The sequence below is a fragment of the Bombina bombina genome, chromosome 1 (assembly GCF_027579735.1).
Source record: "Bombina bombina isolate aBomBom1 chromosome 1, aBomBom1.pri, whole genome shotgun sequence".
NCBI classification, from domain to species: domain Eukaryota; kingdom Metazoa; phylum Chordata; class Amphibia; order Anura; family Bombinatoridae; genus Bombina; species Bombina bombina.
The window spans coordinates 1,084,781,401-1,084,801,733 of NC_069499.1; positions in this window are offsets into that span (position 1 = coordinate 1,084,781,401).

The window sequence follows — 20,333 nt, forward strand, 5'->3', positions numbered from 1 at the left end:
ACTATTTTAGCCTACAAAATTATCTTCTGATAATGAAAAAAATAAGTGTATTAGTACACTTTTCTTCAAGTTGAAAAATAAATTAGATTTCCAATGTGTATAAAAGCTTTACTTAATTTACCAATTTAGGGCCTATTACAAGTGGAGTGTTAATTTATCCCGTGCGGCACGCGATAAATAACCAGCCCTTAGAAGTGGCTGGTTATTGCTACCATTAGCTTGCGGTAGCAATTAGTGCTTATAAAATCAACTAGAGATCAGATCTCTGGTTAATTTTATAAATGTCCACCAAATTCCCCAAAATACAGTGGTGTGTATTTTATTAAATAATACAAATTGTAGCATTTTTATTTTTTAGTAAAATAACTGCACCAGGCAGTTTTGGGGGCTAAAGTTGACGGTGTGGGGTGTTAAAAAAAACGGCACTGAAAAGTGCATTTACATTGCGGTGTATGGGAACTGTGTGTTCCCAGTAAATATATATGTATATGCTTATATATATATATATATATATATATATATATATACATACTGTATGTATTTATATGTTAATATGTGTATATCAACTTTGCTACCATCACTACGTGATTTAACCCCTTTGCTTCACTAGTTCTCATGCCTTGTCTCATGGCATGAGAACGAGGGTCCCATTGTAGCCCATGGAATCGCTCTCTCTTGAGCGATATGCTTCCCAGCAATGCAAATATGTACGCATTGCAGCTAACTTGTAATACCAGCACACATTTGCGTGCACTGGTTTTACTCAGCGGGGCGCAAATTTCACTTTCGCAAAAGTGATGTTTTGCACTCCACTTGTAATCTATCCATTGTTTGGAGAGAAGTACTTTAGTGGGGATATAATTAATCCTTCCCACTGTCAGTTCTCCAGTCAGCAGTCTCAGCATCTGTGGTGACTTCTATTAGTTCCCACCTGTCCCATTTTTCTCTGGTCAGGAGGTGAGTATTTCTATTATTTTATTTCGGATTTCTAGATGGTATTTAGAAATTATTTTTTTGGCTTATGAAGTCAAGAAGACTCCAATACCACAAGACTCTATAATTTCCTTTTATGGTTCTATCCCACCCACCTTTTAATACTACTTTAAAAGTCTTCCCTAGTGAATGATACACGAAGGAACCAAGATAACTAGAAAATGTCAAAAATAACCACTATTTAAATATTTTGTCTCGGACCTCAACATAGCACTTGGACTGTCCCTCTGTTTTTGGCTAAGAAACAAAGCTTCATGCTGTGTGGTTTTGGCGCCTTTTATAGTGAAAAAGGAAATCTGAAATTCTTCGGTTTCTTGTCCTAGTCTCTCTTTAAGGTCTTCATTATTGTCCTTATTAGCCAGTGAGCAGTTGATCCACATGATATATGTTTTTTATCTATATCAATTTAAAAACTTTAACTTAATGTATTTCATACAAGAGCGTGTGAGCACTCTACTTGGTAGTAGAAAATAAAATTAGTGGGACTACCATTGTATATTAAATTTCCCATAAATAATATTTACAAGTGAAAACTTTTTATTTGCACTGAGTTTTAGGAATAAAAGCAAAGAGATGAAGCCGTGTGTCTGCGTTCACTTTCAGAATGTCAGAAGGAAAGTTTTTTTATATAAATATAACTGTTTGAAATGGAAGAAGGCATCAGTACCAATCCAAATATTTCTGTGGCTGTCTTTCTATTTTCCACCTCTCAGATCACTGTTTCACAAATCTGCCAGTCAGTTTTGTATTCCTGCTGCTTTCACCTGACAAAAGCATTTCTGGATTTACGAACAACATTAGAAGTAGACCAAAGGTTAGAGGGAAAAAATAAAAAGATACAGTCAGCACCTTGATTGAACAACTAACCATTGTTCTAACCAAAGGTTTACCAGAAAACCACCCCAGGGACAAGACTGCATCTGCATCATTTGGAATGTTAAAAATTAATTTGAAAACAAACAGCCTACAACACTACACTCTCAGTGCACAATCACTGCATACACTGCACCCACAGTCTCACTGCACCCTTGGAGCACACACAGCACCATCATTGTCACGTTACACACTTCACCCTCAATGTCATTGCACACACAATACTTTCATTCCTTCTGCATATATAACACCCTCATGGTCACTTGAATCACAACACCCTTACTGCACACACAGTACCCTCATTGCACATTTACTGGATACATACAGCACCCTTGCTGTGCACACAGCACTTTCACTGGGCAAATAGCACCCTCACTGTACACACAACACCCTCGTTGCATACACAGCACCTTTACTGCGCACAAAGTACCCTCACTGCACACACACCACCTGCAATGTCACTGCACACTCACAGCACACAGTTCTCATGACACATTTGCAGCACCCTCACTGTTGCTCCACACACACTTCTCTCTCTCATGAAATACATTGAGGCCAATTTAACATGCTGCGAATGCAGCAGTTTCCGCGTGGGCTGTCAGGCTTGGCGGAAACATAAGTTAAGAAGCAGCAGTCTTAAGACCAATGCTCCTTAACTTATCCGCCACCTCTGAGGCGGTGGACAGCAATTATCCCAATCAGATACAATCGGGATGATTGACACCTACTGCTAGTGGCCGATTGGCCGCAAATCTGCAGTTGGCGGCATTGCACAAGCATATAAACCTTACTGCTACATCACAACTCGAAAATTGTGCAATTCAAAAAGACTTATATATGCTCCTTATCACATCCATGAGTTGTGATTGAAATAGAGCAGCATCTGTCTTGTTACGTTCACCTCTTGGTGCATAAAACAAGCCCCACTGTGACGAAAACCAGCATCACAAAAACACCTTCAACACAGTACAGAACAACTTAAAAAAATAGCTCTATAAAACTGCCTACATCAATATAAGCAAAAAAGAAAACTTCAATCAAATAATAAAAAAAAAAATGAAAGCAACTTGTTAGCTTTGCAATAGCGAGACACAACAGCAAGTTGATAAACTTTACAAGGGCAATATAGACTTTAAGAATTTTGATTGGTCTTAGTCAGTATTCCAATTACTCCTCCAGAATGTCCGTGGCCAGTCCCTCTTTATGTCTATGAGGTCTCTAATTCACCTTTTTATTCTAAAGAGTGAGCATGGGCATCCACAGAATTTTTTTTTCCATGGGAGGCAAAAAATTAAAATATGCCCAGACAATAAACAAATATTTATATAAAAAACTATCCCAAAATGTTACTAGTCCCAGAAAAAAGCTTACTAGACTAATAGTAGTAGACTAATTTTGGATTAACCATATGCAAACTTTAATACAAATTTATAGATTTATTTTATTGAGCGTAATAAAATGAACGTTTTTATCCAGACTCCTAACTTATAAAAAAATAAATGGAGGGACCATATAGTTATTTGTGTTTTGTTTATTTGATCTGCTGCATTATACAGTTAGAAACCAAAGAACAGTCAATGCAAAATATACATTTTCCTATTTGTGTTAATAGCAAAACTTTTAACAAACTATTCCATTGTGTGAGTAGGAGGATTCTTCACAGACAGAGGCCGAATTATCAAAGGTCTTGCAGACCTCGCTGAATGCAGAGAGCCATACGCTCTCCGTATTCAGCATTGCACCAGCAGCCCACAAGAGCTGCTGGTGCAACGCTGCCCCCTGCAGACTCGCGGTCAATCGGCCGCCAGCAGGGGGGTGTCAATCAACCTGATCGTACTTGATCGGGTTGAATTCCGGCTATTCCTGTCTGCCTCATCAGAGCAGGCGGACAGGGTTATGGAGCAGCGGTCTTTAGACCACTGCTTCATAACTGGTGTTTCTGGTGAGCCTGCAGGCTCGCCAGAAACATGGGCCGTCAAGCTCCATTCGGAGCTTGATAGATAGGCCCCATAGTGTTAACATTAATGAGATATTGTTTGAGCTGTTAAAAAGGTAGTGGGAGAGGAAATATATACAGGTGCATAAAATCCAGCACATAGCCATAAAATCTCCATTGACAAACATTGGCAGTATAAGGGGTCGTACTGAAGAGCTCAGTGACTTTAAACATGGCACTGTCCTAGGATGCCTCCTTTGCCATAAGCCTGCTTGTGAAATTTCTGTTTTACTGAATCTGCCTCAGTCATCTGTAAGTGCTGTTACTGTGAAGTGGAATCATCTTGGAACAAAAACAGCCCAGCCACAAAGTGATAGATCATGCAAATTAACAAAGCAGGTCCATCAAGTGCAGAAATGCATGGAGCGTAAAAACTACCTCTGTAAGCAACATCAGCACAAGAATTGTTTGTCTGGGGCTTTATGATATAAGTGTCCAAGGTTGTTTGACTCTGGATTGGTGGAAATATGTTTTCTGAACTGAAGAGTCTTATTTCACTATCCTGCAGTCTGATAGAAGAATCTGGGTGTGGCAGATGCCAGGAGATCGCTACCTATTGGAATGCATAATGCCTACTGTAACATTTGGTGAAGGAGGCATAATGGCCTGGGGCTATTTTTAAGGGTAATTTTAATGAGACACTAAATTCAAAATTAAACTTTTATGTTTCAGATAAAGCATGTGTTATGGAGGCATCATGATTTTAGACCCAAGGGGTTAACTTTTTATCTGTGTGTTAATTTTAATGTGTCCCTGTGTTTATTTTTTTTAGTAAACAAGGTCTTCGTCATAAATAGCTGTAAGCTTCACTGGAGAAAACTTTATAGCCTAAGGTCAGTTTTACAGCCCCAACTTAACACAGAGGGGCCAATTTACCAACAGTCGGATAGACATGATCCGCTGTAGCGGATCATGTCCGCTGTAGCGGATCATGTCCGCCAGACATTGCTGAATGCCGACAGCATATGCTGTCAGCATTTAACATTGCACAAGCAGTTCTGGTGAACTGATTATGCAATGCCGCCCCCTGCAGAGTCGCGGCCAATTGGCTTCTAGCACGTGTTGTCAATCAACCCGATCATACACGGAGGTGTATGAGTTAAGGAGCAGCGGTCTTAACTCTTGTTTCCACCCATTCGACCCTTAATAAATTGTCCCCAGAGAATGAAATTATGATTAAAGAGATCAGCAGGGACATGATCACAATCAGTGTCTTCTACCCAGAGAGAGGTGAGGTTGATCAGAGGTGACATCCTGGAATATCTTATGACAAATTTTTATCACACGTACAGCATGCAACCATATATGATAGACATGTCATATTTGGTATCAAAATAATCCTCATGACATCTGTGCATATAATCTAGATATACAAAACAGAAGTTATAAAGTGTTTTATCATTTCAGCGAGGGATTCAGAGTTTTATGGCAGGTCATAAAAGAGCAGGGTGGCTACTTTCTGGGCCCCTCTGAAAGAACAGTTGGTCCAGAAATCGGATATCACAGAAAATGGTATACAACTTTGATTCCGACAGTATAAGTTTGTCATTCTACATGGGAGCCTACGTAATAACAGACAGTACCAGAACTATGAGACAATTAAGGCTGCACTGGTACAATCCCATTCCTGAGGTCTACAGAAATAAATTCCAGACTCTGCAGAGGGGAATATCAGAGAGCTAAACCGCAGTTGTGTGAAGCCTGAATACAGCATTCAAGCAGTGGATCAGAGGGATAATGATTACAACCATAGAAAATCTGATGGTTAAGGAACAAGTCATTCAGCTGTGTCTAGCAGAAATGCAGGAGTGGGTGCTGGATTGCAAGCCAAAAACAGCATTGGAAATGGGCGAGCTGGTAGAATTTTACACAGCTGCCAGGTCACCAGTGATGTCCCCATCACTGGTGACCTGGAAGCTGTGTAAAATCCACTTGTAATGGAGCTGCTTCATGAGTCACGACCACCCCTTCACCAAGCCTGCTGTGCCCTTATTTAATGTGTCTGTTCCCTCTGGGAAAGGAGGGGTGAGTGCTGCTCCTGGGCAGGGGGATACCCGCAGTTGTTTTGTTTGTAACAAGGTGGACCACATAAGCTCCACTTGCCCAGAGATATGTGATTGTCTGTACCAGAGCCAGAAGGATCCAAAAAGATCCCAGAGGACATGAAATAGTTTAAGCAGATAGGCCCCACATTGGAGAAAATTGGGAATGCAGCTTGGCATCCTCCTATCAGCAATAGCAAGAAGCAGAGGTACAGGGATTCTACCTAGGATAAGGGGCAAGACCCCTGGTTAGTTAAAGGGATAGGAAATTCAAATTTAAATGTAATTTTAAGACACTTATAAATACACTTCTATTTTCATATGTGTTTTGTTCTCTTGATATCCCTTGTTGAAAAAGAATATGCACATATCCTACACTAGTGGGAGCTAGCTCCTTATTGGTGCCTGCACACATTTGTATCTTGTGATTGGCTAACTAGATGTGTTCAGCTATCTGCCAGTAGTGCAATGCTGTTCCTTCAGCAATGGATAGCAAGAGAATAAAGCAAATTTGATAATAGAGGTAAATTGGAAAGTTGTTTGAAATTGTATGTTCTACCTAAATCATGAAAAAATAATGTTGGGGTTTCCTGTAACTTTAATCAACAGGAACATGAGAGGTTCAGAGGGTGTGAAAGGAAACTGGGCATCACAGACATGGCAATAATAGGGTATGATGTACATTTCAGGGACAAGATGCAGGCCTTTGGGGGGGGGGGGTTACGTGCAAAAAACACAGCTGACAATGATATATTGATACAAAAGCAGTTGCAAGATTCTACTGCCAAGAGGGAGTGTATGATATAGGGAATATAATACTAATACCCATGAGGCAGAACAAGCTACAGGCTGAATGGGAGGGTCCCTCAAATACCTTAAAACAACTGGACCAAGCAATTGTGTATCATTTCTAAATGGAGGGCATCATGATGTCAAAGCCACTATGTGCAATTTGCCTGGGAATGCAGTTATCACATCAAGGGAGAGCTCCATTTGATAGGAACCTGTAGTGGCTTGTATGCCACCACCCTGTGCATCTCTTATTTGGAGGAGGTGTCATGGAGGCCTCATGATTTTAGGCGCAAGGGGTCAACTTTGCTTCCATGTTTTAAATGTTTTGTTTTCAAAAGATGTATGTCCCTGTGCTTTGTTTTGTGACCTAAATATGATAGACATGTCCCATTTGGTATCAAAATAATAATCATGACATCACAGGGGAATTGCCTATCTGTGTATATGAACTAGATACACATATAAGTTATAAGGTGTTCGATAGTTTCAGCCATGGGTCCAGAGTTTTATGACATGCCATAAGATAGAGGGGTGGTTTCGTTGCATGGAGCCTACAATTGAAATGGCAGAACATGTTTTTGAAAAGCTCCTGACTATATATTTTATTTTCAACGATATATCACTATCATATCAGTAGTTTTATACCATAGAAGACTTGAAAGATTCAGGAAAGCATTCCTAAACTTTGTGCCTGACCTATGCTCTTCAACCAAAATATTTCAACCGTCAAAAGATCTATATAGCAATGCGGCCTGTAAGGCCTACTCTGTTGTCGAGAAACGGTGGAGTTGGGGCTACCGCATACTACCCCCCCAAATCTTTGGGTTACAAGCTCAGATTGAAGCACATTAAAACTTCAGACATTACTACTAAAGCTCTATATGAACAATGAAGAATGCACATAGAATTACCATAATTAGCTTGATTGTGAGACTTACGAAATCCAACTCTGCAATGATATAGAAAAGTCATTTTGTTCTGACTCCAACAGCTACGTGAAGATTGGGAAACAGCCGCAAGATGTAAATCCACCTAACCTTCACCAGAAGCCTTCCACAAATGAGGGGAAAAAACTGCAGTCACTGGTTGTGATATGGAGACCAATTTCACTTCTGGCCAACACAAAGCAATGGAGCAGCCAGGAGTTAATATTGCTACTAAAGTAATCTTACTATATGCTCCAGAAGATGTATCTCTGCAGCAGCGATTTCTGCACAGGCAGGCCCGCAATACCGCTCAACCACTGCAGTTAAGTAGACTGCGATTCCAGTACAAGCAGGCCCGCATTACAGATCACCTACAGCGACTATGGAGATGGCGTTTCTCACACAGGCAGTGCTGTAATACAGCTTTCTCACCGCTGGACTTGACCTCTTGCCTGCCGACAGATATGAACAAAGCCCTGGGAGAAGGGCTAGCATCAACGACGATCTTCTGCTGGAATAACCGCTCTGGTATAGGCTAAATCTTACAGAGACAGCATTGTTATTTAATACTGACATACTCAATGAACTATAGGCTGGACATATCAAGATCGAGGGACACTTAGACCTGGTATTGGCTAAAGATCTCCTTCTAGATTTGAGAGTGATATAAAGCCAAAGATTATAGTTTTATGCTACCATTATACACCGCTGTTATTGGTAACCGGTTATATTTATGATGGCTATTCTGCCTGATGTTTATATTGGCTGCTTGACAAATTTTCCTAAACTTAAACTATAGAATCACAAATTCACTTATATTTCCTATAAGGTGCATAGGATCATCTATCGTTAGAGAGTGATACTAACATGTATATTTTTTGTACTGTACTGGCTATATGACAATCGTACTATATAATTTCGAGCTTCAGTTTAGTTTAAGCCCTAACTCATTCTCATAATGAGTGACACATTCCTTCAGATATATAGCTGTTTATTATATAAGGAAGTATTATGGGAGATTGGTTAACATGTTTTCGCTTTGTATGTTAATATATGCTGTTGACAGATATAACCTGATCCCATAACCAAGGGCTCTAGGCGAATCTCCATATATGCTTATATACACACTACTATATGTCCTTTAGTCATGTACATATTCCTACATATATATATACCCTATATTTCTACTTAGAGGTGGACCAGTATGGCAATATAATTAAGGATTATTTATTTTGCATCGGGACTTATATAGACACTTTTCCATTACAATTGTACAGATACATCTCCTAAAAAGGGTTATAGCCTAAGAGTAAAATTATGATGTTAGATGTCTGAACTCACACTTGTCTAGACAGTATATCAACCCCGGACCACTGTAATTTCATCTTCTCAGATAAGGGTCTCATGATATCGGTTATTCTCACTATGATCTTACAAACTTTGGAGTCATATAGTTATAGAACTATTACTTCAATATATAAATGTGGATTCTTGATGCTATGTTTAGTCTGTTATTAATGGCTAATCTGTAAATAGGTTACTATAAATAAATATAATGTGCAGTCTAGAAATTTGTCATGGGTTCAAGAGTAACCATATTATACCTTAAATACACTTCCCATGAAGTGTTTAACTGAAAATTCAGGTCCAAGAGTGACCTTACTTTGCACAGGAGGTAGAGAAATGAGAGAGTCTTTATTCTAGTTAGCTTTTTTGTACAGATACTTTTGAGATACCCAATAAAGCGAGATTCTCTGTGTAGGTTATTTTCATATTTAGATTCCCTATCAGTTTAGTTTTACCTTACATTTTTTATTATTATTATTATTATTATTATTATTATTATTATTATTATTATTATACCTAGATAAGTAGGTATATACATCCAAGTATGGGTATAAGTGAGATAACCTGGTTTATTTACAGGTTGTATCTCATATCTATTGTATAACCAATCATATACTGTAACAGAATTTTGTATTTTTCCTTTTACATTTAGATGTACCTGTTATGTTAAAAATTGTCTCTCAATAAAAAAAAATTATAATAATTTTTTTTTTTTATCAGTTTCTCTGATTTTACTATTTATAGGTATGTGTTTGAGTAAAATAAACATTTTAGTTTTATTCTATAAACTACTGAAAAAGATTTCTCCCAAATTACAAATAAAAATATTGTCATTTAGAGCATCTACTATTTGCAGAAAATGACAACCAGTCAAAATAACAAAGATGCAGTGTTTTCATACCTCGAATAATGCAAAAAAGTTCATATCCATTTTCAAACAACACACTGTATATGTTTAACTTAGCAAGAGTTCAGAAATTAGTATTTGGTGTAATAACCCTGATTTTCAATCACAGCTTTCATGGGTCTTGGCATGCTCCCCACCAGTCAAAACTTCAAGCAGCTTGGCTTTGTTTGATAGCTTGTGACCATCCATCTTTCTCTTGACTACATTCCAGAGGTTTTCAATGGGGTTCAGGTCTGCAGATTGGGCTGGTCTTGACAGCGTCTTGATCTTGTGGTCCTCCATCCACACCTTGATTGACCTGGCTGTTTGTCATGGAGAAATATTCTGAGTTTGGGAACATTGTCAGAGCAGAAGGAAGCGGGTTTTCTTCCAGGATAGCCTTTTTTTTGGCTTGATTCTTGTGTCCTTTACAAAGATAAATCTGCCTGATTATTGCCTTATCTGGAGCACCACAGATTATCACCGATCCTCCACCAAATTTCACAGCGGGTGTGAGATACTGTGGCTTGTAGGCCTCTCCAGGTCTCTTTCTAGCCATTAGATGACCAGGTCTTGGAAAAAGCTGAATATTGGACTCATCAGGGAAGATGACCTTACTCCAGTCCTGTATGGTCCAATCCTTATGGTCTTTTGTGAACCTTAGCCTGTCTCTTCTTTGCTTCTCATTGATGAGGGGCTTTTTTTCTAGCTTTGCATGACTTTAGTGCTGCCCCAAGGGCCCTGTTTCGAAACATCCTTATTGTGCACTTAACACCTGCTGCCATTCTTTTTGTAGGTCATGTGATGTAATCCTATAGCTGATGAGTGACATTTGAATGAGTTAGTGGTCATCCCAGGCAGTGGAGAGGTGTTTTGATCCTCTGCTGGTCTGTAGCTTTGTTATCCCCAATGTTTTTATGAACCACCGTCTTTAAAATGTTAATGATGGAAGCAACCTGACGCTAACTGTATGCCTCTTACAGTAAAGCCCAAATTGAACCCTTCTTTTCCTCACTCAAAACTTTTCCTTTCAACTCTTTTGGCATGGTCAATAGTTATTTTTGATTCTAATTACTTTTGAGGTATTACTAGCACTGTTTTTGACATTCAGATTGTCCTATTGCAAGAGGAAAGTGATGACCACAGCAGTGGTTTTTATACTTTTCCTTATTAAATAAGATTTGGTTCAGGTGATCACCTAATCAGTATCTCATTAAGTAAAATGAGGTGTGCCTGTGTTGGAATTCAACACACATTGACACTGGAATGGCTGCTATATATGTAGTGATGCTAATTTTGGTACTAGTTGGCCATATACTATTAAAATGTGTATTACTTTGTGAAGATACTTATGTGGTTATAGTATTTTTAGAGGACATAGTATTAAAAGTAATATTTGAATCTATTGTGCACTGCAAATCACAGTGCTTTTTCTTTCTTTTTGATTAATTGTACAACAATGAAGAGTGGTACAAGTGATAACATAAGTACTTAGAAATTTTTGCCTGACTTTTAATAGTGAGTGTCCATATTTTACACAGATTTCATGCAAATAAACTTTATTTTAAAGCTAAGAGAAATACTGCTCAGAGTCTTATGTGAGAGTGTGTAAGAAATAGGTAATTTTCTAAATATTTACTTTTTGGTTAATTTATGTTCATTTCAAGGTTACATGTTTTTGTTTTGTTTTTTCCAAATACTGTAACAAACAAAAAAAAAAAATGTTTTATCTGATTTGAATAATTAATATGTCATAATGTAAAACTTTTTGAAGACAATTTTTTTGTGCAAGAAATTGTGGCGTACTTTGTAGTAAGCTTTTTAGAGAGGCCAAAAATAAAATGTGTAACCTGCTGCAAATTGTCTAAACCAGCTGTTTTACTTACAGCATTCACAGGTTAAAAAGTTTGTTTTCTGGTCTATCTAAAGAATGTATGATAAGCACAATTTTCATACAAAAGTAAACGGTGTTTAATATCCTTTAGTAGAAATAGTATGTACAGTATCTAAACTACTAAAAACAAACCATTCTGAAATGCTCCTGAGTGACACCTAATGTCTTCTTTAGGTACTGACACCTCAAGTTACACCTTTGTTACTCAATGCTAATGGGGGAACACTGTTAATCTCCCTGAATTTCCAAGGTGCATTTAGATATCTGAACTATATCCAGTTGCAGCAGTCAAACATGGTAATTAACAACATCTTTTAGATGTGCTGCACAAAGACGCAATAAAGCAGCTCTGCCATCTGTTTTCCAACGCAGTCTTCAGCAACCCCCTCCACACCCCACCTGGCACTGCATCTCATGCCAGGCAGTCAGCAGGTATTTTGGACAAATCCCATATTGTGATATGCATATGTACTCAAATAGATGTAGTAAATGTCCCCACTCCCTCTGCATCCTGGATCACACTAATTAACAAGAGTTAATATTCTTCACCAAGTGAGCCAAGAGAATGTTAAGGATTTTTACCTTCTGACAACATTACTCTAAATACAAGAACACAGCTAAATAATTGTAGCCCTATCCATTTGAGTTCTTTAAGCTATACAATTTGGCAACGTTCAAAAATATTTTTGATACTGCAATCTGGTAATAAATTGAGTCAGCTTAATGGGTTTTTAATGGAGTGATCAAAGTGTGCCCCATAAACAGATTTCTATAGTATTAATTGATGCAGATAATTACTGCATGGGCCATGTAGTAATTCTCCTTTCTATCTTATGAACGTCTGAAATTCATGGCACAACATATCTTAAGTCCAATGAAAAATCATAATGTCATGAAATTATCTGTATGACAATGATTGCTTATGAATTTTTATGGGAGTCACTGTCTATATGCTAAGGAAATAGTATGAATATGTATTATAGAGAATTAATGAACAAAGCTTTTTGCAAGTATCGTATTCTTATATTTTCTGGCTTTTAGAGTTTGCTGGTAGTGCCCATTCCATGGATACTTTAGTTCATATTTTTTTAATGTTTTTTCTCTTCTAGACATCTCTGCAGTCTTTGGCACTTTGATTACCCCCTGTTTTTAGTCATTCTCTATACCTCTCTTAGTTATTTCCAAACTACTTAATGGCTCCTTTAGAGTATCCTTCCCAGATAGGATCTCTTGTCTTCTTGCCTTACAACTAATGTTCTTTAATACTTTATTTTTGGCTCAAATCTATTCTCTTCTATGCCTTTTCATTGGAACTGTTTATCCTCCCATGTAGCTTTTAGTACACACCTTACACCATTATGTTAATGATAAAAAAAAACTATATATCCTCAGCTTACATCACTCATTGGTGTCTGTCTCCTGTCCCTGCCTTTCTGCTTGCTTCTCCTGGACTGAACCTATTTGTCCAGAGCTGGTCCAGTTGGCTTCCCTCTTGTAAAGTGCTAGCTGCACCCATTACCTCCTTATCTTTTGATAATTCCATAAGCCCAATGCTTCAGAATCACTTTTGAATCCAGTTTCTCCTTCACACTTCACATTCACAAATTTTCCTTTTTTTTTTACTTAATTTATGGGGGGGCAATCATGGACCATTAATGCTCATCCCTTAATTACCCTTCCCATAAGTTGTAATGGAACCAGAATATGAACGCACATAGGAAATTTATACTATCCAAGTTTTTTCAATTTTTCATTAGAATTTACCACTTATCCTGACATTATTTGATGTTTTCAAAAGAACTATAGAAGAAATTAACTTAAAAGGTATCTGAATCTTTGTTTTATAACATGTAATATGCACACAAAGACATTTGCATCACTTACATGTTCCGACTGCTAACACCAATTTACCATGTGACATTACCGACACTTGTAATAGGCACAGGAGATGTGTATGCACCCTAGGGCCGTATCTGCTGCAGGTCTCATGCATGGTAAAAGTAAAGGTAATACATTTCTATTATTTTAAAACATATTTTAAACATACTTATACTAAATGATTCACATTTGTCACATATTTTAAAAAAATATGTATATGTTCCATTTCTGGAGTATCAAGCAGCAATACATAATTAGTCTAGCATGAGTTTACTGCAGTTGGGGTATTACATTTCCATGGGTTCCAGAGGTATAGCTTTAATGGGTTTAGTGTGGTGAGTTCCTTAAGGGGTGTATGGTTACTATAGCTAGGCTAAGAAGTGGTTAGCTTAGTGACTCTCACGGTTAGCGTTAATACTCTATAAAGTTTTCCAAGGGGGTACTGGATTAATGCAGTAAGGTTTTCATGTTGCTGTGGTGGTCATAGATATGGTACAGTATATATTGGACAGGAAGTTTCCTCATGATCATATATCGTATGACATCAATATTATCCTTGAGGTAGGTGGCAAGTCTTTTGTAAAGTACAGTGGATAGAAGCAGATGAGGTGAAAGGAATAGTTGAGATTTAAATGTTAGAAGAGAAATAATGGTTTAAAGGAAGGATTAGAGATGAGATCATACAAATTTGTATTAGAATTTTGGAGCACTGTAAGCTGAGCTGATGAGTCATAGTTGCTGTGTGACTGAGCGAAAAGACAGCTGAGAAGCTATTTTTCCCAGTAAAAGGACTGTAGAATTTTTTTATTTTATTTGTTGTGGGGCGGAGAGGTGGGGTTGGAGTGTAAAATTGCCTGAAAGGTAAGTTTTAAAAGTACACTTAAAAGTCACATGTAGTGTTGTATAAGATTTCTTCATCATTGTTTCTTCTAAAACTCAGTACAGACCTATATATTTTTTATTGTTTTCATTATCATATTATATTCCCTTAAAGGGATAGAATGGTCAAAATTGAAATGATTACATTTTAAATCGAATCATTTTTGCAATATACTTTCAACAGCAAAAATGCTTCTAATAAAAGTTATGATTGTTTTCCAGTGACATATGCACATTTGCTATGTGTGAAGAGAACATAAGGATTCAAACACCATGACTGCTCAGAGGGTGGGTGGTGTCTATTGCATCCATGAAGACTTCATTTGTGTCACACAAGCCACTGCTGACTCTTTGAGAAAGTGTGGTTTTTGAATACTGGTGCAGGGCCCTCCCATTATATGTGCAAATGCCACTGAAACAGTAACTTTTAATAGATGCTTTTTTTCTCATGGAAGTACAATGCAAAAATGTTTCTATCCAAATTTGAAATACACTTATGCACATTTCAATGTTGAACTTTATTTCCCTTTATTTTAATTATTTTTGCATGACTGATGTTTTTTCTAATATAGCTAGGCACTGGCAGTTGTTGAGCCGGTCTCTGTTTTGACATACTGTAATTGTCTTACTGCTTTGCTATAAAGTTACTCCATGCAAATACTACATAGGTGAGCACTGTACTCTCACCCATATACTACTACAATATAATTTCAGGACATGACCTCTTGTTCTAGATTATCTCTTTCTGATATTTTTAAATAATTTTTCAACTTTATTACCATATGTATAGATTGGTTTAAAAAGGAGAAAATACATGGTACTAAAGACACTTCAACTAAACCTTCTGAATAAAATGTCTAAAACAAGACAAGGGTTAAGTCAGCAGACTTTGGACAAAAACTATTTCAGTAAAAAAATCAAATAAAGGTCTGTTCTTTTTTTTTTTTTTTTCAAAAGGCCATTTCAGTTAAAATCCCTGAGCTTTGTTCCTTCAGATGATCTCGGCATGTGTAAGCCAGCCGTTCATTTATCTTTTCTTGACAGTTTAGCATAAGACTGTGTAAGACATGGGTTTGAGATACTAATGTCCAAGCACAGACTTCACATTGCTAAACCATCAAGAACCACTCGCCTTTATAAAACCATAATATTCAAAGTCTGCTTGCTGTATATATATATATATATATATATATATATATATATATATATATATATATATATATATATATATATATATTGTGTGTGTGTATATATATATTTATTATTATATTTTTTTATTTGTTTGGTTTTTGTATATATTAGACATGTGCATTCATAATCACATAAAAGTAAAAAGTAGAATTATTTTTCCACATTAATCCTATTTGCCTAAGCACAAAAAACAAGCTGGGTCTTTTAACAAGACAAAACTACTTAAAGGGACAGTCAAGTACAAAATTTTTTTATGATTTAGATAGGGCATGTAATTTTATGTTGAAATTGTTTTTATTAAGGTTTTTCGTAATAATAATGAACATAAACACAATACATAATCATGTTGTCATCGTCACCATACCTCCTAATATATTGCTTTATCATTTTTGGAAAAGTCAACATTTCAGTAAAAATTGTCTATTGAGCTAATAAACTCTGACCTAGATTTGGAGTTTGGCGTGAGCCGTGAAAACCAGCGTTAGAGGCTCCTAACGCTGGTTTTAGGCTACCGCTGGTATTTGGAGTCACTCAAAATAGGGTCTAACGCTCACTTTTCAGCGGCGACTTTTCCATACCACAGATCTCCTTACGTCAATTGCATATCCTATCTTTTCAATGGGATTTTTCTAACTCCGGTATTTAGAGTCGTTTCTGAAGTGAGCGTTAGACATCTAACGACAAAACTCCAGCCGCAGGAAAAAAGTCAGTAGTTAAGAGCTTTCTGGGCTAACGCCGGTTTCTAAAGCTCTTAACTACTGTACTCTAAAGTACACTAACACCCATAAACTACCTATGTACCCCTAAACTGAGGTCCCCCCACATCGCCGACACTCGAATACATTTTTTTAACCCCTAATCTGCCGACCGCCACCTACGTTATCCTTATGTACCCCTAATCTGCTCCCCCTAACACCGCCGACGCCTGTATTATATTTATTAACCCCTAATCTGCCCCCCTCAACGTCGCCTCCATCTGCCTACACTTATTAACCCCTAATCTGCCGACCGCAAAGCGCCGCCACCTACGTTATCCTTATGTAACCCTAATCTGCTGCCCCTAACACCGCCGACCCCTATATTATATTTATTAACCCCTAATCTGCCCCCCTCAACGTCGCATCCACCTGCCTACACTTATTAACCCCTAATCTGCCGAGCGGACCTGAGTGCTACTATAATAAAGTTATTAACCCCTAATCCACCTCACTAACCCTATAATAAATAGTATTAACCCCTAATCTGCCCTCCCTAACATCGCCGACACCTAACTTCAATTATTAACCCCTAATCTGCCGACTGGAGCTCACCCCTACTCTAATAAATGTATTAACCCCTAAAGCTAAGTCTAACCCTAACACTAACACCCCCCTAAATTAAATATAATTTACATCTAACGAAATTAATTAACTCTTATTAAATAAATTATTCCTATTTAAAACTAAATACTTACCTGTAAAATAAATCCTAATATAGCTACAATATAAATTATAATTATATTATAGCTATTTTAGGATTTATATTTATTTTACAGGTAACTTTGTATTTATTTTAACCAGGTACAATAGCTATTAAATAGTTAAGAACTATTTAATAGCTAAAATAGTTAAAATAATTACAAAATTACCTGTAAAATAAATACTAACCTAAGTTACAATTAAACCTAACACTACACTATCAATAAATTAATTAAATAAACTACCTACAATTACCTACAATTAACCTAACACTACACTATCAATAAATTAATTAAATACAATTCCTACAAATAAATACAATTAAATAAGCTAGCTAAAGTACAAAAAATAAAAAAGAACTAAGTTACAAAAAATAAAAAAATATTTACAAACATAAGAAAAATATTACAACAATTTTAAACTAATTACACCTACTCTAAGCCCCCTAATAAAATAACAAAGCCCCCCAAAATAAAAAAAATGCCCTACCCTATTCTAAATTACTAAAGTTCAAAGCTCTTTAACCTTACCAGCCCTGAACAGGGCCCTTTGCGGGGCATGCCCCAAGAAGTTCAGCTCTTTTGCCTGTAAAAAAAAAACATACAATACCCCCCCCCCAACATTACAACCCACCACCCACATACCCCTAATCTAACCCAAACCCCCCTTAAATAAGCCTAACACTAAGCCCCTGAAGATCTTCCTACCTTATCTTCACCCTGCCAGGTTCACCGATCCGTCCTGAAGAGCTCCTCCGATGTCCTGATCCAAGCCCAAGCGGGGGGCTGAAGAGGTCCATGATCCGGATGAAGTCTTCATCCAAGCGGGAGCTGAAGAGGTCCATGATCCGGATGAAGTCTTCTATCAACTGCATCTTCAATCTTCTTTCTTCCGGATCCATCTTGCAGACCTCCGACGCGGAACATCCTCTTCTCCCGACGCCTACTAGCCGAATGACGGTTCCTTTAAGGGACGTCATCCAAGATGGCGTCCCTCGAATTCCGATTGGCTGATAGGATTCTATCAGCCAATCGGAATTAAGGTAGGTTCCGATCAGCCAATAGAATGCGAGCTCAATCTGATTGGCTGATTGGATCAGCCAATCGGATTGAACTTGATTCTGATTGGCTGATTCCATCAGCCAATCAGAATATTCCTACCTTAATTCCGATTGGCTGATAGAATCCTATCAGCCAATCGGAATTCGAGGGACGCCATCTTGGATGACGTCCCTTAAAGGAACCGTCATTCGGCTAGTAGGCGTCGGGAGAAGAGGATGTTCCGCGTCGGAGGTCTGCAAGATGGATCCGGAAGAAAGAAGATTGAAGATGCAGTTGATAGAAGACTTCATCCGGATCATGGACCTCTTCAGCTCCCGCTTGGATGAAGACTTCATCCGGATCATGGACCTCTTCAGCTCCCGCTTGGATGAAGACTTCAGCCGGATCATGGACCTCTTCAGCCCCCCGCTTGGGCTTGGATCAGGACATCGGAGGAGCTCTTCAGGACGGATCGGTGAACCTGGCAGGGTGAAGATAAGGTAGGAAGATCTTCAGGGGCTTAGTGTTAGGTTTATTTAAGGGGGGTTTGGGTTAGATTAGGGGTATGTGGGTGGTGGGTTGTAATGTTGGGGGGGGGGGGGTATTGTATGTTTTTTTTTACAGGCAAAAGAGCTGAACTTCTTGGGGCATGCCCCGCAAAGGGCCCTGTTCAGGGCTGGTAAGGTTAAAGAGCTTTGAACTTTAGTAATTTAGAATAGGGTAGGGCATTTTTTTATTTTGGGGGGCTTTGTTATTTTATTAGGGGGCTTAGAGTAGGTGTAATTAGTTTAAAATTGTTGTAATATTTTTCTTATGTTTGTAAATATTTTTTTATTTTTTGTAACTTAGTTCTTTTTTATTTTTTGTACTTTAGCTAGCTTATTTAATTGTATTTATTTGTAGGAATTGTATTTAATTAATTTATTGATAGTGTAGTGTTAGGTTAATTGTAGGTAATTTATTTAATTAATTTATTGATAGTGTAGTGTTAGGTTTAATTGTAACTTAGGTTAGTATTTATTTTACAGGTAATTTTGTAATTATTTTAACTATTTTAGCTATTAAATAGTTCTTAACTATTTTAGCTATTAAATAGTTCTTAACTATTTAATAGCTATTATACCTGGTTAAAATAAATACAAAGTTACCTGTAAAATAAATATAAATCCTAAAATAGCTATAATATAATTATAATTTATATTGTAGCTATATTAGGATTTATTTTACAGGTAAGTATTTAGTTTTAAATAGGAATAATTTATTTAATAAAAGTTAATTAATTTCGTTAGATGTAAATTATATTTAATTTAGGGGGTGTTAGTGTTAGGGTTAGACTTAGCTTTAGGGGTTAATACATTTATTATAGTAGCGGTGAGCTCCAGTCGGCAGATTAGGGGTTAATAATTGAAGTTAGGTGTCGGCGATGTTAGGGAGGGCAGATTAGGGGTTAATACTATTTATTATAGGGTTAGTGAGGCGGATTAGGGGTTAATAACTTTATTATAGTAGCACTCAGGTCCGCTCGGCAGATTAGGGGTTAATAAGTGTAGGCAGGTGGAGGCGATGTTGTGGGGGGAAGATTAGGGGTTAATAAATATAATATAGGGGTCGGCGATGTTAGGGAAGCAGATTAGGGGTACATAGGGATAATGTAAGTAGCGGCGTTTTACGGAGCGGCAGATTAGGGGTTAATAATAATATGCAGGGGTCAGCGATAGCGGGGGCGGCAGATTAGGGGTTAATAAGTGTAAGGTTAGGGGTGTTTAGACTCGGGGTACATGTTAGAGTGTTAAGTGCAGACGTAGGAAGGGTTACCGCATAGCAAACAATGGGGCTGCGTTAGGAGCTGAACGCGGCTTTTTTGCAGGTGTTTGGTTTTTTTTCAGCTCAAACAGCCCCATTGTTTTCTATGGGGCAATCGTGCACGAGCACGTTTTTGAGGCTGGCCGCTTGCGTAAGCAACTCTGGTATCGAGAGTTGAAGCTGCGTTAAAAATGCTCTACGCTCCTTTTTTGGAGCCTAACGCAGCCTTTATGTGGACTCTCAATACCAGAGTTATTTTTATGCGGCCAGAAAAAAGCCGGCGTTAGTTTTTCGGGTCGTTACCGACAAAACTCCAAATCTAGCAGTACGTCTCTA